The sequence below is a fragment of the Cavia porcellus genome, unplaced genomic scaffold (assembly GCF_034190915.1).
Source record: "Cavia porcellus strain 051 isolate PalLab524CR breed Dunkin Hartley unplaced genomic scaffold, mCavPor4.1 scaffold_28, whole genome shotgun sequence".
In the NCBI taxonomy this organism is placed as follows: Eukaryota; Metazoa; Chordata; class Mammalia; order Rodentia; family Caviidae; genus Cavia; species Cavia porcellus.
The window spans coordinates 20,537,715-20,562,485 of record NW_026947511.1 but is presented as its reverse complement, the minus strand read 5'-3'; the positions used below and the strand labels follow the sequence as shown (position 1 = coordinate 20,562,485).

Sequence of the window (24,771 nt, the reverse complement as noted above, 5' to 3'; positions counted from 1 at the left end):
TTGATAGCCTCTTTCACCTTAATTATTTCCACAAAGGCCCTAACTCCAAAGATACATTTGGGGGTTAGTGCTTCAACCTAGGAATCTTAGGAGTGCACAAACCTTCAGTCTACAGCATACACTCACACCCTGATACTCAGCTGCCTTGAAACTCATCAGATTTGGTGCTTAATGCAAATTTGGTGAGCAAAGTTTGTCCCATACTTGATGTTTGCTTGGTGCTTAATGAGAAAAGTATCATTTCTCAAGGCTCGTGGCCCCATGAGCCACTGCCCTTCCCAGCCAAACACTTTGGTATTTTTTGTTTTGGTGCAGGCCACACCTGCTGGAAACCGTGACCAGAACCAAGGTATCACAGCAGTTTATGTGCTTTCAACACATATTCAAGCGCCTTCTGTGGAACTGACACCACAACAAATTGCCACTGTCATTCTCAAAGAGAACAGCAGGTAGTGTGTGTGGGTGTGAGTGTGTGTGTGTGTGTGTGTGTGTGTGTGCACGCTTGCATGTGTAAATGACAGGCCATCTCAAAATTTTATTTTACTAGAAACAGAAGAAAATAATGATACAGAAAAGAATTACATTTGTTAGTGGCAATGAAGGCTACAAAACCCCTTCAGTGTCACTTTACCTACTATATAAACTCTAAGACCAAGCCAACTACACCGCTCCAAAGAGTTGCTGGGTCTTCTCAATCATCTGCTCTTCAGTCAACATACTCTTCGGTCTGCAGAGTTTCACCTTAGTTGACATTCATAACCATACTACACGTTTACCGTACTTCATAACTCTTAGTGCTATTTCTACTACAAATGCTAGATACCACTGGCCCCGCATTATTTAAGCTCTAGCACAAACAGTAAAACTGAAGAGCTAGGCTACAATTTTCAAATCTTATTTTCAATGATTGCAGACTGCCTCTCCTATAAACTTTTATACCAGCTGTTAAAGTCTCTTCAAATTGATTTTGTTGCATCTTATTTTCACTTCTCGTTCCCATCACAGGAGAAATGAAGCAGTGTAAAAAGCATGGACATTCTGGACAGAAGGAGGTGCAGGGCAACGGCGGCCTAGATCATCTGGGTCACCAGAGGCTCTGAATTATTCAGACCGACCATTGTTAGACAGCTCAGTGCGGAGTTCATACGTGTGTGTGTGTGTGTGTGTGTGTGTGTGTGTGTGTTTCTAATATTAACTTTTTCTTTAAAAATTGAGTTCTCTAAACCCTTTTGCCTAAATGTCAGGCGTGGGCTTTGGAAGATGGACAGGCAGCAGGCAGCATCCGAGGCTGCAGGAGGGCCCTTGTGAACTGCAAGGACGGAGAGACAGGCTGTGTGTGGTTTGTGATGTCAGCAGAACCTGCAGATGGAATCCTTACGAGTTTCCATCTCTTGACCTGAGGACGCCCCTGCCAGAAAACGCTGACCCTCAACATCGTGGCCAGAAACTTTCCTAGATTTGGTCACCGCGGGAAAGAAGCCGCCCCTCCGGCCCTCCCGACTCCCCGCGAACCCCAGAGGTGGGTGCTGGGGACGCCCGCCCTGGGGCCCAGCCGGAACCGGCCCGAGGGATCGGATGGGTGGCGGAGCCCCGGCAGAGGGCGGGGTCGGGGCTCCGCCTGCGGTTTCACCCGGAGGCGCTCCTGCCTCGGCCACCCCGCCGGCCCGGAGCGCGGCGCGCCGCCTGCAGCGTGCCCACCAGGTAGCGCAGCCGGCGGGCGGGCGGGAGCCCCGGGGTGGGCGTGGCGTCGGGGTCGCGGCCCGGGGCGGGCGGCCTGGCTCCCCCGTGCTGCCGAGCGCAGGCCTGCGCAGGGGTGGCCCGGGGACAGGTGGCGCCTCCGGGCCCCCCTCGGCGTCCCGCACCGCAGACGCACGGTGGCGCACGCACACACGGCGGGCGGGCGGGCGGCCGGCGGGGATTAGAGGGATAAAGTCACCGCCCCGGCCGGCGGCATCCGGCAGGACGCAGCGGTGCCCGCCCGGTCCTCTGCGAGCCAGCGGCGTCCGCGCTCCGGGGATGCGGGGGGCTGGTGTGTCCCCCCTTGGTGTGCCCGCCCCGAGAGCCCCAGATCGTAAAAGGGTCCGGGTCAAGAATAAGGCTGGCGCCTTGAGGCCTCCTTTGCCCTGCTTTCCAGCAGCCTCTGGGATCAGGAGGAGGAAGGGTAGGTCACAGAACTTGTAGAAAGTTTCAAGTTAGTGGTCCAGGAAGGGTAGTTTTTTGGTTGTTATTGTTTGGTAGGTTTTGTTCTTGTTTTTGTTTTTGTTTTTGTTTTTGTTTTGTCTTGTATTTTTCTTTTTCCTAATTTGTGCATTCTCAAGAAAAAACATATTAACTCTCTTGATTTGAATTAGGCTTTACTTTTCACCATACATGCGTGTGTTTTAAGGGAATTAATGATAACTGGTGGGATCAAATGAGCCCAGCAGGTGTGACGATGAAATTTAAAACTAAGCTTGCTGGATAGATTTAGGAAATGTGACTGCTTCTTTTTGTGTCTTTTCTTGTGCCACTGAGGGTATTATGCTGGGAAGTCTGTGCTATCACATCGCCTTGCAGCTGGTCACCCCTCCCCCAAGTGCCACCTAAGCTGGGGCAGAACCTAGTGTATTCCTGCTTTATCAGTGTCCTGTCAGGTGTGTCTCAAGCCTCTTCTGCTTACTCCAGGGTTAGTCTCTGGTGAGGACAGAAAATAGGTGTACTTCTGGGAGCAAGCAGAAATGGTGCAAATTTCCCCCATCTTTAAAGTTTTCATGTAGTGGTAATTTGAAACCCAAAACATTGTTTACCACCTGTCAAACTCACTACAAAGTGTGGGGATTAACTAATAAAAGATTCGCAAAATGCTTCCTGAATCTAAAATTCTATAAATATGCTAAATAGTAATAATCCACCCATTGTTAAATTTATGTAGCTGCTTCTGCCATGCATACAAGATGATTTAGATGCAAGTTTCCTGTCAATTAACCAAGGAGTTTGAAGTAAAATAATGAGTTCAATTCATATCCTATGAAACTTTGAAATAAAACTTCCCCCATAAGGCAGCATCAGCAGAGAATCATAAAGTGAGCAGCATTTTGAAAAGCTATATCTGGAATGGCATTTACCTTATGGTTAGGGGAAAGGGACCCAGTGAACTTTTGAAACTAAGAAGTATTTACCTCTGATTCATGTGTACCCAGACCATAAACATTCCCTAACATTGAGGGAGGGGCAAGGGAGGGTCGTCCCCCCCCTCCGCCCCCCTCCCCCCCCCCCCGGGTCTGTGGGGCAGGCTAATAGCTGTCAGCTTTAATCTATGAAATTGCCTCTTGATATTTTAAGGCTGAAGTTCAGTCTGTGGTTTTGTTCATAGACAATAAAGAAAATCATCCTAGTTACTTGAATAAATTATTCATTCCTCCAATATCATGGATTTGGTTTTTAAACCCCCTTAATATCAGCTATTATTTTAATATCCTGTAGTTAATTGGCTTGTTCCCAGTCAATTGAGTGACACGTTAACATAACATTTCTCTCTTACTATGTTTTTAATAATAAAGTGTGTCTTTCTGTGTAGTGGTATCCTAGAGCACAGCCTATTTCTTACATGCAAATTCTAAGTATAAATATTGATGTGAGTCATTTTTCCTGTTTTATGAAGACAACTCTAGATTCACCACTAGCAGATTAAGCTGTGAGCAAAACCATGAAGTTGAGGACATTTTTCCTTGGTGTTGTCCCACTTTAGTGGGCTTTTCTCGTTTCCTCCTCGCAGGTCTCTGATAGGTAGGTGCCACCTAAGCCCCAGTCCTGTATTCCAGAACCTGCGTTCTGCCACCACCCCTCCTTTCTGCAAGCCGCTGGCCTGCTGCTGTACTTTGTCTTTTGTCTGTACTTCCCAGCAGCTTGGTGTGGGTGAAAGTGCACTAGGTGACAAACAAAAGAGCTGGCGCTTATTGGGCACCACGCCACATTAGCTCATTAAATAGCTGTAACCGTTTGACACGGTAGATGTTGCCTCTTGCCACACCAAAGAAAACGGAGGCTCGCAGAAGCAGGCAAACAGTTCCTGGAACGAGGCAGCCCAGCACTTCTCTAAGTAGGAAGACCTCACGTCTGGACTAAAGTGTGGAAGAGTTCTCACATTAGGCAGGCTGACTTCAGGTGGGTCCCTTAAACTTCTGAGCCTCTCTTCTCCTCTCCTTAAATTTGAATTATCTCTCAGAAATGGAAGGCACCTTTCCAGAATTTTGATTGCCAAAATCTATTCGTTCCATAGGATTCTAGAATATTACCTGCCCCTTCCTCCACCCACCTCCCTACCCCATTTATATGTCTTACTTTAGATGTAAGTAAATCTTACCTCCTCCTTTTCCTAAGCGTACTTCTGTGATTCTTTATCTTGAGCCTTAGACATCCTTTATATGACTGCTTACAAATAAAAGTTGTTTTCTTTATATCTCAGTTTACACATGCTTGGTTATCTTCTCCCCAGTCAGAGTACAGGCTGCTGGAGGCCAGACCTCATTTTATTTGACTTGTTTTATTATTAATTCCTAGGGGCCAGAACAGTAACAGATAGCACATAGTTGGTGACCAATAAGTGACTTTGAATGAATAGTTTTCTCTTATGAAAGATCTGTGTGAATGGCCAAGAGATTGTCCCTTCCTTGGAAAGTCCTAAATGAAGCACCATTGATCTTCCACTGTTAGAGAGCACAAGCTTAAATTATGAATGGAGATCCCAGTATAGTGACAGAGACAACAGGGTTGCCCTCAGGAACACAGAACAAACGGATGGACTGCATGTGGGCCAACCCCCGTATTTTACAGCAGTAGAAACTGAACCTCAGAGCAATAGAAACTTATGTCTGGAAGATACTTGTTAAAAGCTTTTTAAAAGTTATATGTCATTGTTTTATTGATGAGAAAATTAACCTCCCCCCAAAAAAATATAGCCCCAAAATAATGAACCTAAGCCCCCTGACTTCCAGACCAATGTTATTCTACCAGAAGGCCAAGACTGACTGGGGACCACTCAGTCAACAGTCACAGGAAAGTTTGAACATTGGTGCACTGGTCTAAAACCCCAAGGACTTGAGGTTGTCTGGCCCCATTCTGGGTAAGGGTATTAGGACATTCTATTCTAGTCTATTTTTCTCTGTCTTATGTAAACTTTAGTGACTCATCTACTATTTTAATGACCTTTCAGCCAGCCTTTTTAATACCAACCATTAGTTTACCAATCTCTTTAAATGCTTAGAATCTCCAAAGGAGAAATATGCAGTGCTGAGCATTTAACACCAGTGTAAGAGACTCAAGACATATTTGAAAGTTGATACTTTGAACTTCGAAAGATAGTTCGAAGTGTCATTAAGGACTAAAATGAAAATTTAGCTCCTTTGACTTATGTAACAATCTTTTCTAGACTATTAGATCCATAAACAAAAGTCCTGTGAAAGGCTTTTTTAAACCAAGATTTCTTGAAGTCATTCTGCACAGTTCTGAATGAATAAGGCTAGAGTTGCATCCAGACAGCTGCATTTTTAGCAAACACTTTTGGTGATCTCTCAACAAAATGGTCTAAAGATCTGATTTTAAAGTCCAATAATAATGTTGGTATATTTTAAATTTTTCAGTATTCCACCTGTGAGAATTTTAAAGAAAAGGAACCAGGTGTGGTGGTGGTGCATGACTGTAATGTCAAGTACTTGGGGTGCTGAAGCAAGAGGATCCTACATTTCAGCTCAGCCTTGACAATTTAGGGAGAATTATTTCAAAAACTTTAAAGCCTCCTTGGGTTCAATCCCAAGTCCTGCAAAGAAAAAAATAAGTAGTGTGCTTGGACTTAGCAAATAGAAGATACAATTGATTTACCATATGTAATGGCCATCAATTTTTTTGTACAAAAAATCATGTATGTATATATGGATGTGTGTATGTGTAAACACATACATGCATATGTACATCATGATATATCTACCAATTGCCAATGATCCCAAATGGGGATCAAGGAACGTGTTCTACAATGTTTCTATTGGAGCACATAAATAAGTCAATAATTAGCAATAAGAGCTGACTGTTAAATTCTGTGAAGAAATAATGAATTTTCTTGCCCTCCCACATTTCAGATCAAGTGAAAAAAAAAGTCCCAGCTACATTTGAATTTTAAATATACAAAATGTCATGCTTTAGTGTAAGTACTTCTCACATGATATTGCTTTTGCTAAACCTGGCAACAATGCTCAGTGTCATTAGTATCCAGAATTGAGTGGATGTTAGCTTAGATGTTAGATGTTAGATGTTAGATGTTAGATGTTAGGTGTTAGGTGTTAGCTGAGTGGATGTTAGCTAAGAGGAACTGAGAAGGGTCCTGGACCGCTCCTGAGCCAAGTGCCTGGTGTCACACTCCATCCCACAGCTCTGGGAGCAGCTCTTCGGAGGCAGGCAGCAGAGGCATCTGTTCTGTTTGCTTACCTGACCTGGAGAGCTCTGGAAGGTATTTAGAAGAGTGGAATTTGAACGGGGCCTTTAAGAGTAATAGAATTTAGCTAGATAGTGTGTGAAGGCACCCTGAAGCTTTGAGATAAGACAGACTCCCTCAACCCTTGAGGGTAGTATTTAGTGTAGAATGCTGAAAACTTAGCATGATCAGGTTAGGGATAAAAAGAAAACTCTAGATGATTGTAAGCCTTAAAATCTTAAGGATTTCAGCTGTCATGTTGGGAAATAGCATATTATTAATGTGTACACTAGGAAGCAAAACATAACCAAAGAAAAGTAAGTGATATGGAGAATTGTAGGGAGCTTCATAGTCCCGAGGTCTGGCATCAGCTCCTCCATTATGGACTGTTACTTCTATGATCACCATCTCCTGAACTGTGAACTGAAAATGATAAGTGAAGCTATTAAAAGCGTTGTTATGAGGCTGAAATGAAATTGTACCATATGTGGCACAGCGTGTGGTACTACACAGACATTATTGGCACCATATTGGGCTACTGCTGCCCCTCTCACCATTCAGGAGGGGACTGTCCTCCAGCAGCCGGCATGAAGGGTTTTGGAGAAATGAGAAAAAAAAAGAAACAATTGTTGATTTCTAAATTTATATATAGCTTGAAAATCACCTTTCCCAAGTCGAGATTGGATCACTTAAAAACTGAGAAGGGGGAGGAGGAGAAAGAGAAAGAAGAAGAAGAAGAGGGACAAGAAGAAGAAGAAAAGGGAAAGAAGAAAGCAATGAAAGCAGAAATAAGTTAGCAAAAATAATATTTAGGGGCTGGGGATTTAGCTCAGCGGCATAACTGCCTGTCTTGCAAGCAGGCAGTCATGAGTTCGATCCCTGGTACCAATAAAAACGAAAAAGACCAAAATAATAATAATAATAATATTTAACTGTGAAGTTTAAAATAACAATATTTAACCCTTCACTCTTTCTTTTAAGAGGGAATATAGTAAGGATAATTCGAATAATTTACACAGATCCAAAATCAAGCAAATTTTTTTAAAAGACTATATGTGTCACTCTTATATCTCTGATCTTATTTGGTTCATTTTGACTAACATTTAAATTACTATCAATAGAATATTGTTTCTAAAAGCCTTTTAACCAGCAAGGAGAGGTGAGGTTACTAGAGATAACTCATGAAGCAATTAGGTTTCTGTAGCGTAGGTGAAAGAGCTGACCGTGTTGGAGACTGCATCTTCGAGGAGTCACACTACTTCGATTCTAATCCCCCTCACAAGCTATGTGACTCAGGCCAGTCATTCCACATCTCTAAACCTCAGTTTTCCTTGTCAATAAAATGGAACCAATAGTAGCCCCTACCTCAAAGGCTATGTGCATGGCGTTTTCAGCCAGGCATCTGGTAAGCACCACACGGAATTCTGTAACCTTCGCATCACAGTCATCTTATTGGTGTGTGCTTTTCCTAGTAGACTTACTAAAAATTTAGTTTATGAAAGCATCTGCTTAATTTGTTTATGCTCTTTAGACACACCTTGATCTATGCAGCTAGGGCTGTTGGGAGCATTTTCCAAGCCACAGGGTACAATATCTCTATTGCAAATAATCTTTTGGCTTCAATTTTCATTATGTGTTCCTTTGTTCTACTCATTCATCTTTGATCTTAACAGGTTGAATGATGCCTTCCTAAAGACTCTAGTTTCAAACTGTACTTTAAGATATCTGGGTCTTATAATTTACTTGGTTCATAAACCTGTGATACAGAATTGGTTTAAGGTGTTACGGGTTACCTATTTGGAAGTTATGTTTTTATTTGGTTTGTGCTAAGCAATTTAAGAGCATCTCTCACATTGTCTTAAAAATGGTAGGCTCAGGTGTTGACTGAATAATGTATAACAAAGTGTGTTGCATTTTGCTTTCTGAGTGTGTCATTCTCTCACGTTGGAAAGTCTAACTTTAAAAAAAAAAGAAAAGGAAAGGAAAACATGCAGATACTTCAAGGCTAAAGTATTGAAAATGTGGATTTGGATATCCACTCACCATTCCTGTCTTCCTGAGGAGCTGTGGACTAAATCAAGCTTATGTTTCCATCAAAGTCCTTACATTCGTTATTCCCTCTCTCTGGAATGTTCTTTCCTCAGATTTCCCACGGTTCTTGTTAAGAGATCACCTCCTTAGAGAGATCCTCCGAGTACCTCATCTCAATTTTTTGCTACTTCTTTGTCTTACTCAGAATGTTATCATGACTGTTTCCCTTTGTCCGCCCCTGGACTAGAAGCACGCTGAGGGCAGAGGTCAAGCCTACAGGTTTCCAGTTGTTTTCCCAGCATCTGTTATAGTGACAGGTACTTAGTAGGCATTCAACAAATATTCTATCAATTAGTTAAATAAATAAAGACCAAATCCTGAGAGCTGATCTACTACAAAGCAGTAATTTTTAGTCTTTTTAGGCCGTTCACCTTTCAGAACTAGATTAAAATCCAAAAAAACTCTTCCTTTATAAACATTTTATGCAGAAATTTTTTCTTTTAATTTTTATTTGTATTAATTTTGTAGTGCATAATATAGTTCATCATGGACAGTTGATGCATATATATAGCATATCTTAATACACTTTCTGTTCCTTTTCCCTCTTCTCTATCCTTTGGTTCCTTTCCTATTTGCAAAAGATCCATCTCCCTGTTTCTATTATCTACCTTTTACTTTGCTGTTTAATTTATTTATCCTTTGGATTTTTCATATATAAGTGAAATCATGTGATATTTATGCTTGTATGACTGATTTATGTCATTAATGCATAATTTTTGGCATACAACTGAAGTCTATAAAGCTCATGTTAAGCATTTAAACTCTAAAACTGTGTGTATGAATATTAAGAAAGTCTAATTTGTTTAGCGAATGAAATACCTCAAAAAAATTAATTACTATAAATGCTAGTATATTACCACATTTGTGGTGATCAATTATGTGCTGCCTTTGAAAAATTTCTCAACCTTCCACAAGAAAAAAGGAATATCTATAAATGTTATATATTTTATTTAGGCTCTAGGAAGGATTTAAGGCTTACAGAGAAAGGCTAATAAAAATACATACTGTACAGCAATATAAAATATATTCCAAATAGCTAAGAAAAAAATGAGTCCAAGGAAAAAATAACACTAAGAACATAAGATAAGGCCAGGAGAGAGATTCATGCTCAAAATTTATGCCATGAAATTCAACACTCTTGCTAGAAGATAGTAACAAATTTTATTTTCAGTTTTTTAGCAGCCAATGCAAAGAAGGAAAAAATCAGTTATGCCTTGTAGAGGGTCATATTTTATATATACTTATACATGAATATATGTATATGTAATTTAATAAAAAAACTACTTCTTAAAAGAAGGAAGCCTGGTATAGTAATAAGGAATAAGGAGATTATAATTTCAACATTTTGTTTTTGACATGTGTCTTTGTGTCTGAGCTGGAAATAACCCAGTAAAAAATGTTCAAAAATGACTAGGTCTTTGGCTGTTTATAATTAAGACTGTGTGACTTGTCATCATCATTGTCAGCAGTACATCTTTGGAAAGAGGCTTTATTAAAGTCAATGGAGCCAGGTAAGAGGGTGCTGCAAAGACAATGAGATATCTCCATTTTCTTTCAGCTCCTCCTTTTACCTCACAAACAGAGACAATTCCACTCCATCAGCCCATCCTTTCCATTGTTACACAATATTTAATAAAACCCCTAGAGCTCTCATTCTTCCCTGACAAGAGCATGCCTAAGATGACATTGACTCTCAACAGTTATTCTTGCTAACCGTAGTTTTCCTTGGGTAGGAGTTCATCCCAGACTGCTATGCCCTTTCTCTTTGAGAGAGAAAATACAATAACTAGCTTCTCAGAACATTATGTGGATTTGTGGGATTCTCTGAGGGGCTATAAATGGATCACACTGACAGCTTTATTTGTCATTCTTAAATGGAATGTGTTTCTCCCCCTTTGTGTTAAATCAAAATCAGATGGCATTTCTTATTTCAACGTGGAATGTTTTTAGCCTTGTAATTGCAAAAGTGCATTCATAACTGATACTATTCTAATTTACAAAATTAGGTTGGAGAGTTGTGGGGGTCTGTATTTGGAATGTAACTGAGGGAAAATCAATTATGCAACATTTTAGTTTTACCTATTTACTGAGATCCTGATACAGTTGCTAGAATTCTGTCACCATATGGAAGCAGAGACAATTATACTGCATTTGATGACATGGGTTTTAAAAGCTAAGATATAAAAAGGAGTCCCTAGCAGAATATTCACAATCCAGATACTTAAGCATTCTCTTCTTTGCTTCCTCAGTGCATTTTTTGTCCCAGTTCTCCCTCGCTCCCCCTTGGCAATGGTTTTGATCAGTAGATGCAGTATGCAGCAGGAAAAAATAGTGAAAATAAAGTTTAAAAATATTACCTTCATGTCTTAGCATATGCCTTATATGATAAGTCCAGTAATTCCTGCCCAGGAGAAAAAAAAAATCCTATTTAGAACAAATCCTTATCATTTCTATCTACCTAGTACTGAATCTGAATGAGAAAAGAAGCCCTTCTATTTTAATTTCTTAAATCTATTCAAGTTCTCGATGGTCTTCTGAGTGACGACAATACTGTCTTTTAGGATTTTTAAACTCCAGACTCAGTACATTTTTTTCTCACTAAAATTTCATTGTTTGTTTTCATATTCATATCATGCATCGTATTTTCAATAAAGTCATCTTTGTTGATTACCAGCTGTGTGTCGGAGACTGCTAGGATGCAATAAATTGCATTAGCTATTCCCTGCTTCACTTGACCAGGGAAGACAGAGAGTGGGAAAAGGGCAAAAACATATGAAATTGAAAGCATTCTAAGTGCTACACAGGAGAGATACACATTCTAGAAAAGAAAACCTAAATAGTGTATACGAGTCCACCAGACCAGTACAGGCTGAAGGCACGATGCATGGAAAAGCCCTCTAGCAACAGAGCTTGGTCAACATGAGCAGCGAGAAGGGCAGAGTGTCTGGAGGAGAGAGGTGGGTGTGCTGCGTGAGCCTGTAGTGGTAATCTGAAGCCAGTACCGTGAAAATCTTTTTAGCTGTATCATGGAATATGTTATTATAGTAGGACCAATGGAAAGTTGAGCTTTTATGTTTTCGTTTGACAAGCTGACTGTAATTAGTTACACTAGTTTTCTGTTCTGAAACAATAGTTCTGGCAACAATGTGCACTACGACTTAGCAAAGGACAAAAGCTATTTGACCAGTTGAACATTTTCAGTAGAGAGGTAAGGATAACCAGGGCCAGAAGGGGAAGAGAAGTAAGTAATTTCTGAAAAGTGGGTGAGTTCAAGAGACCTGGAAGAGGTCTCTTCTGTGACATTTATAGAGAGACCACGGAAAGTGACAAGGAAATATGGTTGCAAAAACAGATGTTAAGTTCAGACTTGGACAGCTTGAGCTATCTTGGAACTTCACATGCGAGAGTGAGTAGACTTGGGGTAAGGATGTGGAGCTTTTCAAAGATGACTGAGGTTTGGATATACATTTGTGACTTTTCATAGTCATAGGTTTAGAGATGGATTTGATTGCTTAGAGAAAAATTATAAAAGTGAGGGGAAAAAGAGAAACTTTGGGGGGACATTAAGTGTCCAAAAAAGAAAACTCATAATGACTCATCAGAAAAAGACTGGCCCAGGCTTGAGATTTAGCTCAGTGGCATAAGAGCCTGCCTGGCAAGTGGGAGGTCGTGAGTTGGATCCCCAGTTCTGCAAAAAAAGAGGTGGGCCCCATAAAGGATGAAAGAATTAACAAAATAAACAGAAGACAATCTAGATTACTTGATGATGATGAGGCAAGGAAGAGTGGAAGTGGTTATCAGTTAAATGAAGATGAAATTTGGAAGGGTTTTTTGGACCAACAATGGAGAATACTAATCAAGAGGTAATTGTTTTAGAAATAAAATAGAGAACTTGCTAAGTGATATGTACCAGAAACATAGTTGCAATTGCTTCTCTCTGTATTAGAATATTTTATGTATTTACATTTTGCGTGTCTTTAAAAAAAATACTTGGAAAGCATGCAAAATAGAGAGAAATGTCTATTTACATGTTAGTGGCCACTAGAAAGGGAGTAGAATTGGAAGGGATCTGAGCACAGGGCTGAATAAAGTTCTGGAATTTGGAGAGAAAATTTAAATTTGTATACGAGGGAATGCTGTGAGTACAGCCCACCTGTGTCTCCTATCAGTGGGACTCTGGGGGCAGGGTAAACAGCCAAGTGTTCACAAAGCACTGTTGACTTACCTCTTTCACTGGCTGGCATTGCTGTGTGAGTGAAGGATCCCATGGGCTGTGCTGTCACAGGGCACATGCTTAGTGACTCCTGTAAGGTGCGCTACAGCCTCAGTTTCCTCTCTGCTTCTGATGCAACACAGAAGTTTAAAATCTGCCCAATGGAGAGACAGAGTGGAAGTTACCATCTCAGCACAGTGAACAAGGTGGTAACATCGATTTTAGATAGAAGCAATATGAGCTTTATACAGGAGGTAAGAAAAGAAAGATAAGCATTGGTCATTGTTTGCCTTAGTTTGTTTGTGAAAGGGAAGTGAGCAGTTGGCAAGGAGGAGCAGCTGAAAGGTATTCAACAAAGGTTCCACTATCTTACATGGGCCATCATTAGGATGGGCACCAGGAAGACATTCTCTATCCCTCATGGAAGATCTCCATAAAAAGTACTTAAACCATGAAGGTACTTATATGGCAATCTCAAATGTATTAATGTTTCCCCAAATGTAAACATTTACTTAATTTTTATAAAATGATCAAATTTGTGTTCAAAAGAGAAAAAAATAGAATCACTTATACTTGTTTGTCTTAATTGTCCCCATCCTTCCTCCTTTCATTCGATATGTCTTCCAAACTTGGATGATATTGTTGTTACCTATGACTGAGAAAATATTTTCAAAAACAGTCTCATTAATCCTATGTTCAGGGACTGGCATATACTATTTGATTTTTAAAAGTCATCTAGTCACCTATTCTTTATAGACCATCCACAACAATCAAGCATTGAATATTACCCTATGAAAGTTAGAAATGTGAATCTGCATGGTTTGTCTAAATAGATTATGTATTTCCCAAGGACAGGCGCATTGCTGGATGTACAGAAATCCAAAATAAACCAAAGTATCATAAATGTGATTTTCATAGTAAGGGCATAATAAAAGAACCTTTTGTAAGGGAGATATAATGAGTTCTTTCTCCAGGATTCAGGACATTCCATTTGAACTAGGGATTAAAAGAATAAATACTTCAGACAAGAGAAATCTACACAAAGGTCTAGGAGACAGCAGACAACATTTCAGGGAAGGTTGTGGCCTTGTGGAGAGCTATGGCTTAGCATGACTAGGGAAGTTCCTTGGAAATGTTACAGGTAAAGTAGTAAATAGATTGAGCCCAGATTCTGGGCAGTTTGGGACTTAATTCATCGGAGAGCTGTTTAAATTTTCAAACAAAAGTATGAGATTTAGGATGAAAACTGGCATTACCCAGAAAGCTGAGAAATGGTGGTCATTGGAAGGAGGAATCACATTATCTAGACTTTGCCTGTTGGGAGGTGGTGGGTGGTAGACAGGTTTCTGATGATGACCTTGGAAAGTATGGAAAGTAGACCTTTCTTTTAAAGTTGTACCGTAATCAGCTGGATGATTTCTGGTGGGGAGGTACCATGTAAAAAGGAAGAATGAAGAGGACCACTAAGCCTTTTAGTAAGAATGAATGACAAGGCTTTGATAGTAAGGAAATGGTATGGAAAGAAAAGCAAATTTATGTGAAGATGAGGATCTGCTCAAGAAAAAGTTCATATTTAAGAAATGCAGAAGACAGTACACAGAAATGGAATAGTCATTGTGTGTGTGTGTGTGTGTGTCTGTCTGTCTGTCTGTCTGTCTGTGTGCTGGGGGTGTTCTTAGGAAACATGAAGTGAGGTTTCATGAAGCCAAGAAAAATATGTGACTTTCAAGGAAGAAGCCTTATGCTGTGATTGCTTCACTGATATAATCACTAATGTCTTTTCCTTTTCCCTTTGAAAAGGCCCAAGACATAGGCTGTGCAACTTCTAGTTCTGTGTCAAACCTAGGGCCATCCTACCTCTACCTCTCAATTAACAAGCATCACTGAGTCACCAGTAACCAATGACTTCCTTCCAAAACCCCTCCTCAACACTGAGAAAATTACTTAAGATGTTCCTGTGTGTCTGTTAGGCTGAATCAGAAAGGGAGGAGGTCAAGATGATTTGCTAATTGAGTGTTATTGGACTTGTATTTAGGATTTCAGGTTTGTTTCTAGGAATAGTAGTTTTTTTACAGGAGTAATAACTACTTCCAACCAGAAGTACTATCTTGCTTTTCAATTTTTCATACTAGTCAGTCTTATTCATAAAATACTCTATTTTGTCTCAATATCCCTATATTGTATGTTACATGAAAAAGTGGTTGTTTGAATTTTATATCTGGAGGATGCAACTTTTGTTTCTTTGAGGAAGCAATGGGAAGTGATATGTTTTCTCCTAAGAAAAGAAGTTATAGAAGAAATTATATCTTCCCATCACTTAAAGTACCAAAAACTTCAAATACAAATTACAATTTCATTCATTTATGTTGATCAATATAGATAGTGTGTGCATACCTCCGTGTGTGTGTGTGTGTGTGTGTGTGTGTGTGTCCCTTTCTAGTCTCACTGTTATGTTCTTGTTTTTTAGTTTTGTTTTGGAAGCCATTTCAAGTCCTTAAGGTACAAACTCAGGGTATAAACAAATTAAAAACTGTTAAGAGAAAAACTAAAACCAATTAAATTTGATGAAGTTTACATAAGAGAAAAGCTTTTAAAATCTTCCAACATTCCAGACAAAAGATGGTTCAAAATGCTTCACTCTACCACATGGGTAGGTTATATTTATAGCCAGAGAATAAGAAGTGACAAACAGAAACAACCCGATTGGCTATAGTTAATGTTTGTCTTTGTTGCTTGCAACTTTAAGCCTCTGCCAGCCGGAGATCGATCAACATTCATTTGGTTTCAATGCATATGATTATACATATACACCAAGCTCAAAATAAGGTTCCTTACAACACCAAGCAAGAGTACAATACTATGTATAGTGGCTACTTGGACCAAACAGTGTCAAAGTACAGAGGCTAGTTTAGAACGCATTTATTTTAGTTCAATAATACTTTTACTGTTAACTGAGTATCTTTCCACACATTATTCCATTTGACCATCAAAATAGTTCCACTGACTAGCTGATACTATTATTTCCTCCTGAGAGGCAAAGCAACTGGGCCTCAGTGAAGTCAAGCACTTGGATAGATATGAAATTTACTTAGACAAATACTGTAGAGTAGAATTCAATTCCAGGTATATATTCTGTCTCCAAGGGTAGTGGTCACTTCAACATTTTTCTTTTTGCTCTAACTTTTATGGCCAGCTGAGAGATAGATCTTGTTTTGAGGAGCAATAACCAGTGACATTAACCAATATTGTTTGAGTAGCTTTCTTCTTGATGATGCACTATCTCACACATGTATCTCCTTCCTAGGTTTTACAGCAGCCAGAGCACCCCTTGAAAGAGGGCTCTCCACCAAGCAGTCTTAAGTTATGGAAATGGAATTGAAGTTTATTTTCCCCTTTGGTGTGGTAAGTAACCACTAATTTGAGTAACGCAATTGACTTTCTTCTTTTTAAAATTTTCTTATGATATTTACCAAAGAAATAAAAATATTTCTTGCACAAAGATGTCATGACTGACAAATAATAACCAGATTTGTCTTCAGAATCTGTCATTTTCAAAAAGAATATTCCACTTTTAGTTCACGTAGATTTTGTAAATTCAAATTGAATATATTTTATCTGGTTTAGAATCTGAGTCATTTTGACCAACATACAATTTTGGTTATTAAAATAACATAATTATTCTACACATTTTGCACAAACTTACAGTTTTTTAGTGAGTAACATTTTGTGCAGAAAATTGACATGTGGACTCTGAAAAGTCATGGTCACATACAAGGAAGATTTAGAAATGGCCAGATTGTTGTACAGTGACACTTCTCTTCCCAGATGCTTCTGTGGGAGCATCCACCACTTTTGGCCTGGGCACTGACTGCCTTTAATTGGAAAAACTTATTATTGCTCTGCAGATTACTAGAACTAGAAACATCTCAAGTGAGTGAAACCAACCTTTGGAATAAAAGGCCACATAATTGAGGTTTTTTCTCCCAGAATATTGCACCTAAATTACTTAAAATTATTTGAAATAGACAATATCTTTTGTCTATCCGTAAAGCCATTTGTTATTTTCACTCTTTATTGTGTTTGGTTTTCTTTATAGGTTTGTATGTTCTCATGCATATGTAATGAAAAATGCTTTGTAACTGTTAATATTGTAAAATTTCATTTATTCCAGTGAATTAGGGAAGTGAGCATATCTGAATTTGTGGGAAGGCTGAATTATAGATAACTTTTAAACAAATGTGACTTTTACTATCTTTAACTATATAGAGTAACTTCAACAAAACATTACAAAGTAGAAGTACTTAAGGAGACCTGTTATAATAAATCATATGAACATTTTGTTATTAGCATATAGATTGGTTGTATGTAAAAGCTTGTAAAGTGCCTGAGGTTCCTTGGAAATTGTTTATTCTATGTCTAAAAAGTGTACATAAGACTAGAAATAAATATTTAATACATCATATATTATCTACCTATAAATAAACTATTTGCAAAGCAAAAGTAAACATCAGACTAGCTCATGAACTATCAAGAGATTTTAAATTTTATTGAAGCTCCAAATTAATGCAGTACTGCCATATATGCATAAATAACTTAAAAGAATAAAATTTGCTGATCCTTTTCTCATATGGGTATTTGTGCTAATGAATCAGGATCCTATTTACACTATTAGTCCCCCAAGTAATTGCTTATTTGAAGAAGTTCTGTCTTATGGGTTTTCAGTTAATTAAATCCATTTGCATTTTATGCACACATTTCAAATTCTCAAGTCCTATTTTTCATAAGCCAGATTCAAATATGCCCATGTAATAATACCTCTCATTAAGGCATTAGTCTTTCAATTTTAAATAAACTTTCAGAACAGCTATATGCATTAAACATTTTTTAATGAAATCCTGTCACTATTTTAGAAAAGTCAACCCATTAAATGTTATTTTTTAGTTTAAATTTTCTATTTGTAATAGTGATTACTATGCTGAACATACCTCCAATTCTAATGTTTCAGTTAGCTTAATATATTCAGTGATTTTTTTTGCTTTGATTCTGCTGTCACTTTTTAACTTCTAATAAGCCTTTAGAATTACAAGCAACCTTTTCAAAGTACATGCATTTTACTGATTGATCTTGTCTACCCAATTGGGAGATTACAAAATTATAGAGCAGAATTTTTCTAATACCAATACTGAGGAACAGCATACATACAAGCAAGAGTTTTTCTAAAGAGTATAGTATGCAGAGAATTTTTAAATAGTTGAGAACTTAGGAATTCCAATGTATGAGAAAAAAATTGTAAATATTCTTCGTCGGATCCAAAGTATGGAAATCTTACAATCCACCATAGCTTGGACAAGATTCTGAAGATAGGAAGTTAGAAGAAGTAGAGAGACACAAAAAGGAAGAAAATGGAAGTACTATAGCATCTGTATGGTGGCCCAGGAATATAAAAACACTAAGTTTGGGGGCTGGGGATATAGCTCAGCAGCATCAGTGCCTGCCTGGCAAGCGAGAGGTCATGAGTTTGATCCCTGGTCCCAAATAAGTAAATAAATAAATCAAAACAAAGAGAATAGTAAGTCTGAGCATGGAGGAGGGGATTTAGGGGCACAATTTCAGAAAGATGATTTGAAATCATGCCTAACTAAACTATGTGTAGGTGGCATTTAGATTTTTATGTAGTTTAAAATCAATATAAGTATAGCATATTTAAGTGTATTGCTCCTTGTAAAGAAGATCTAAAAAGCAGACTCTGAATACATTTAGGTTTAAATTCAAGCCTAAGATTATATCTGAATTTAAAAAGTGTAGAGTATTCCAGTTGAAAACAAGAAGGAAAAAAAGGTATCCTAAAATCAGGAAAAATAAGGCAGTTATTTTGTTCTTTTTAGCAGTGTTGGACAATAACCTAGTGTATCATTTTAACATAGGAATATACCTTGGGCATGGAAATAAACAACCATTTGATAGCCTGAAAAACTACATCTTAAAAGAAAATTGAACAAATTTCATTCAATTAAATCTTATTGATTCATTTAAGCAATGATGTATGTAAAGCATAATACCAATAGTCTCCTAAGAAGATATAATTTTCTTTGTTGCTGAAATCACCCTAAGGAAGCATTTCTTCTCATTTAGAGAAAGTAGGGATAAAGCACTTGTATTACCATTTGTATAAATTTTTAATACTGAATAAAATATTAGTGTTTAGCTTAATATTGATTCTCAGTGTAATATTCCTCCGTAATGGCATGCTAATTGGTTAGAATTAAATCAGACAGATTCAAGAACCCTGAGAATAGACCATCGAAGGCTTGTAATTTTTTTTCATTAGTTTCCAGAATTCCAATTAAAATGGAATTAATCTGTTGAATGAAAGACGATGGTACAATAGAAGGCCTGTGCAGTGTGCCACGTGCACCCCCTTCGCTCCGACTGTTCCATCCTCATGGGGAAATCTAGGGGTGAAAGGGATTAGGAGTGGGTGGGGGAAGCACGTGAATTTCATTCCCTGTCTAGGAATCTTCTAGCGTGAGGCAGTCCACATACATTGGAACTGTGACTCATCATTGGTGACACCCTCGGCACTCATGTAAATATAAAGCCACAGTTTCCTCAATAGTGAGATTAGCAGAATAATACCAACCTCCTAAATTGTTGAGGAAGTAAAACAGAAGTACTCAAAGTAAGGGTGGTAGGTGAGTTTGCCCTCTAGAGTGATGCTTGGTAATAATCAGAGGTAGCTTTTGCTGTCACAATTAAGGAAGGTAGATGCACACTGGTACCTAGGGAGTGGAACCCAGGGATGCTGCTTAGCTTCCTCACAGGTACAGGGCAAGGGCCCTGTGACAGAGTCATCAGTCACTAAGGTCACTCTATCAAGGTTGAGAAACTTTGACTCATGTATATAACAAACACAAGATCTGATACACAGTAGACTCTAGAAAAAATATTAGTATAATGTTCTTATTGTTAAATATTTGAGAAGAAACACCAAATCACCTTAATGTCATTAGTACAGCGCCTTCTAAGCAATTTAGCAAGCCCTCCCAGGATAGTTGGTCATGCCTATCAGCCAAGTCATCTGCTTTTGGTGCCCAGCTTGTAGGTGACTTCTGGAGTAGACTGACCCATTTAATGCTTAACTAGACTAGCAGACACAAAGACAGTATGATACCAAAGTTCATGGACCATCACCTAATCTGTATCTTTTCAGAAATTACAGGAACATAGGAAAAAAACAAATGAAAAGTAACTCATCTTACCAGGTGAGTGCAACTTTTTTAACTTCTGCTGTTTATAATATAGCAGGAATCTCCTGATGAGCATGATTGTGTTTTAAAATAAACTGATTTTAGGACAAATGGCTAGGAACTACGATGGTCTGGTTAATACAGGATCCTAATTAACGTTCTATGATACCTGAATACTATCAATTTCAAAACAAGTTAAAAAAAAAGTTTTGACTTAATGTTAAACTATCTTTTTAAAAAAGTCTTGCTTAATGGAAGAATTTCTGGATAAAAGACCTGAGTTTGCATTTCAGCTTGCTAACCTTCAGCCCATGTGGCCTTAAATAATTTACCTAACTCTTCTGAACTAAGCTTTTTCTATTCAGTGGACATAAAATTATCTTACAGCTTTGGGGAGAATTAAGACACAAAGCATAGCATGCATTAGCAGTGAATAAATGGAAGTGGTTTTATTCTCGTCATCAGTGTCACATTGACTCAAAAATAATTCTTTGGGGGACTTCGCATTATCAGGGTTGTTGTTATGCCATTGTGTGTGCTTATTGTAAAGCAGAACTATGATGCTTTGGTCCTGCTGACTGTCATAGGAAGCTCAAGTAACATCCATTACCTGTATAAAAAAGTGTCAGACTCTCTTCAATAAAAATTGACTTAAAAAGATAACTTACATATTGAATATAGAATTTCCCAATGAGAATTTTTCCATGGAAAAGGTAGAGTTCCAAAATTAAAGAATAAATGATGTACACCTCTTTCTGGCATATTTTAACATACTTGATAATCCCTTTTTTAATTAGCCACCTAATTATAATTCAGTAGAGATTTCCCTAGGTGAAAGAAGTAACCTACTTCCGAGAGGGAAGTGGTGGCAAGTGGGCACTCCTCCTGTGAATTTTGATGCTTTCTCAGCTCTGATGTGTCCCAAACCTAACCATCTCAGGAGAGATAAGAGAAAGCAAGTTTTCTCCATGTCCAATTCCCAAGAAGCAAACAACTGCAAAGTACCTGAAAGGATCACCTCCACATCAGAGCAAGCACTTGTTCAATTCTACAACCCAGACTATGTTGAGAAGAGAAATGTCTCATCTATTCCTTAGCAATAGGTGCTTCTAGTTCTCAAATCTTAAGTTTCTTTAAATCATACGTCTATAACTTCAAATGTACTCAAGTTTACTATTTGATACTGGCAAAATAAATGCTTGTTTACTGAATTTAATCTTCCAACCGATTTTACTTTTGCATAGTGACAACTGTAGTGTTTTTACATTTGTTTTAAACTGATGTGTGTCATCAATTGCCAAAATATATTTATCAAACTTCTACAGAGGACAGCAGGATTTTTAATTTACCTAATTGCTTCCACCTTTGCTTCCATGTTTACTTTCAATAAAATATAATTCAGATTGTTTTGCTCTTTGATTCAAAACCTTCAATGGCTTCCCATTACACACAGTCAACTAACTATGACATCTTTGACCTCATTTTCTACTGTCTCTTCCCTGCCCCATTCCATTCCACTCTAGTCACTCTGGATTCTTTAGGGTGCTGCCTACCTCTGAGCCTTTGCACATGCTATATCATGTCTAGGACAAGACATCCACAGAACTTGCTATCTCACTGTCTTCTAGTCTTTGCTCAAATGTCACCTGCTAGCTGGGCATTGTACACATGCCTGTAATTCTAGCATTCCTTAGGCTAAAGCAGGAGGATTGCAAATTCATAGAGTCCCACCTGCAAGATCTTGTCTTTAAAAAAAAAAAAAAAAAAAAAAAAACACTGTCTATGCTCAGTGGTTAAACCTTCACTGATCATTTTTCTTAAAAAGTTGCCCATTGCCACACATCCTTCCTTTCCTGATTTATTTCTCTTCATGCTTCTTGTGAACTTCTCAGATAAATGACACAATTTACTCATAGTTAGTTTGTCTCACTCCCTTAGAATATGAGCTACATGAGGACGGGAGTGCGTGTTACTCACTTGATAGACATTAGTTAAATTGAATTGAGGTCTTTAATTCACACCTGCACACTACTGACTTTATTTCATTTCCCTCAAAGCTTTAATTTGCCTTCTATTGGTTGGGCATTCTGTTGTTTTGCCTCTCTTACAGTTCTCTTAGGGGAAACTTTGACCTACTCCTCCCCCAGTAGGAATTAGGAGAAGGAGAAAGATTCCTGACTGTGCTTCCTTTTGACCGCTGATAAACTTTAACTGCAATAAGCTTGCATTTCATCCAAATTCCCTTCCCCACAGTTTTTCCTGTTGCCCAAGGAGACTGTTGTCATCAAAATGGTGAATGGATTGGGATAAATTAGATTCCAGATCGGAACATTCCTGGGTGAATCGTGCAAAAAGAGGCAGAAAGGTGGAAATGTCAAGCTCCATCATGAAATGAAGGGAAATGTGAGGAATCATTTTCTTTGAACCTAAGTGTATTTTTCCTAGCACACATGTTCCTAGTGTAAATATCAGGCCCTTAAGCCTGACTCAAGAAATACCTATGACAAGAAAGTCATAAATATAGTTCATGACCAAAGATTAGTCACTGTTTATTATCACTGGTGACACATGATACATAGGGGAGATTTGGCAATATTTCAGACTTCTCTAGCCAGCCATTTATCATTTCTTAGTGGAAGAAGAGGAGGCATTTCTATATTAATGGCCTCTATAAAAGGAAATGAGTGGAGAAACGTTTGATGTGTTTTATCATTGATAGTCAAAGGGACACTGACAATGTTAAAAATGTGCTGAGTGGATTACAGGTTTTATACAAGTAGGTCTTCTAAAAAATAAGTCTCTATTTAAAAATAAGAAGTAGAAGATAAAGAGAGGACTATGTTCTGTACTGCTTAGTTCTCCCTTGTGCCCTTGAATGGTGTTCCTAGGTGGGAATAGAGAAAGAAAAAGAAGCAGCAGCAGCAGCTTGATTTATCTCTAACACCGGAAACATTTTGAGCAGCACAATGGCCTGATGACCTCACTGATTCATGGCCAGCGCTGTCCCAGCACACAAGCTTTGCACAGCAGATCAGTTTGATACACTTTGCAGAAACCAGCCACCCTCCCGCCACCACACACACACAAACACACACAAACCAGTCTTCCTCCACTTCCCCATCCCAGTCTGTAGCTTAGAAGGAAGCGAAGTCCAGAGCATGGTACTAATGTTCCCCTAATTTAAAAAATGCAAGCCTGTGTTCCCTTTGAATCTGCTGTGTCTCTACAAGTGAAAGGCATAAAGCTCCTTAGAAGAAGGCTTTTAAAATAGAATTGGGAATAGGAACAGCCAAGAACTTTATCTTAGAAATGGTGGCAGACAGCCAGTGAGAAGTTTTTAACATAACCAATAACTTCATGATGCTTTGAAGAATTCTGAAGGCAACATTAAAAATTAAATAAAAAGCCTCAGCTTGGTTTTGTGTATGCTTCAATACGCCAAAAGATATATTTAATGCAAAGGGTGTTGAATCTGCATTAGTACAAATATTATTAATTTAATGTTCATATTGCATTTTATGGTTTATAAACTGCTTAGCAATAATTTTATACATTTTCCCTCACAGCACAACTGTAAAATACATCAGCGTTTTATTTTTTCCATTTTATAGATGAGGCTACCTTTAATAAGTGATCTATTTCTTTCCTGTGCATATTGGTTAACTAGTAAATGATTAATTTATGTCTACATGAACTTCATCTTGCAGAGTATTTATTTTAGTGTGAGTCAGTATTTATTTTACCCGCAAAGCATTACAGTATCCAATTATATATGCATGTTTTAAAGACAGTAAAGCAGCCACCAGTACTTAATGCAACATTAAGTCAGAGATTTTAAATCCATAGTAAATCCTGAGTTAAGGTATTTAAATCAGCCATCCCCACTCTCTCCCTTCTGATTCATGCGAGTGAGAAATGGTTCTTCTCTAAAACAGCCACGTGGCACGTGGGCAGTGGCACAGAAAAGATGCATTGAAATTTTCAGAGTTTAAAATATTAATGATAAAATAAAACCCAAATGGTTCATAATTGCATTTGGTGAAAGAGGTAGGGTAGACAACTGTGATCATTTGTGTCTGCCTGCGGGATGACTTGCAGTTCCTGGGCTTCGCGGCTTGCTTGCTTGCTTCTTTTTCTACCTCCATTTCTTCCTTCAGGTATTTTTTATCAATTTTTGCATCAGTGAAATAGGTATTGTATAGCAAAGTACAAGTTACCATATTAAGTGGCAGACCGGGGTTTCCTAAAAGGGTAACCATCCCTCGCGACTGTCATCTGCACTTCCTCATATGGTGTTATTCTAAGCTACCCATAGATTCACCTCGCTCAGTATGTGTGGCACTTACAGTCCAATTTTCTCCCCAAAGCCTCCCTAAGTACTAACTCAGCGACACCCTCCCCATCTCCTCTTACAACTTAAAGCCCACAGTTTAGGGGAGCAAAGCACCAACAAGTTCAGACATTTTATGCTGGTAATTTTGTTTAAATTAATTTAAAATGTGCTTTATTTTCACGGCCATTTATAATATACAATATTCTTGCATTTACAGACCTCACGACTCCTAAATTTAGCCAATAAAACTGAGACTATTATAGTCATTGAATACTGTCCCCATCTTAACTTCACAGGCAGAATTTTTTCCTGAAGTTTAAACAGTATACTAGTATGTTAGTTGTCAAAAGCAGATGATTTAAAACACATTGTATGTGGGGTACTTAGACTCTTCCAGAATCTATAAATTCTCTTTCATGTTAAAAATTCATCTTTATAATAAGGA

At 38.3% G+C, this 24,771-nt stretch overlaps 1 long non-coding RNA gene across 1 annotated transcript in view; it reads left to right on the top strand.

Annotated features, from left to right (window-relative positions):
- Positions 1-3,333: 3,333 nt before the first annotated feature.
- The window catches only part of LOC134473844 (uncharacterized), a 43,356-nt gene continuing 21,918 nt past the window's right edge, over positions 3,334-24,771 (top strand). Inside the window, exons 1-3 of the long non-coding RNA XR_010044305.1 lie at positions 3,334-4,143; positions 16,051-16,148; positions 19,957-20,008. This is a non-coding gene — a long non-coding RNA (uncharacterized LOC134473844). The remainder of the gene's footprint in view (positions 4,144-16,050; positions 16,149-19,956; positions 20,009-24,771) is intronic.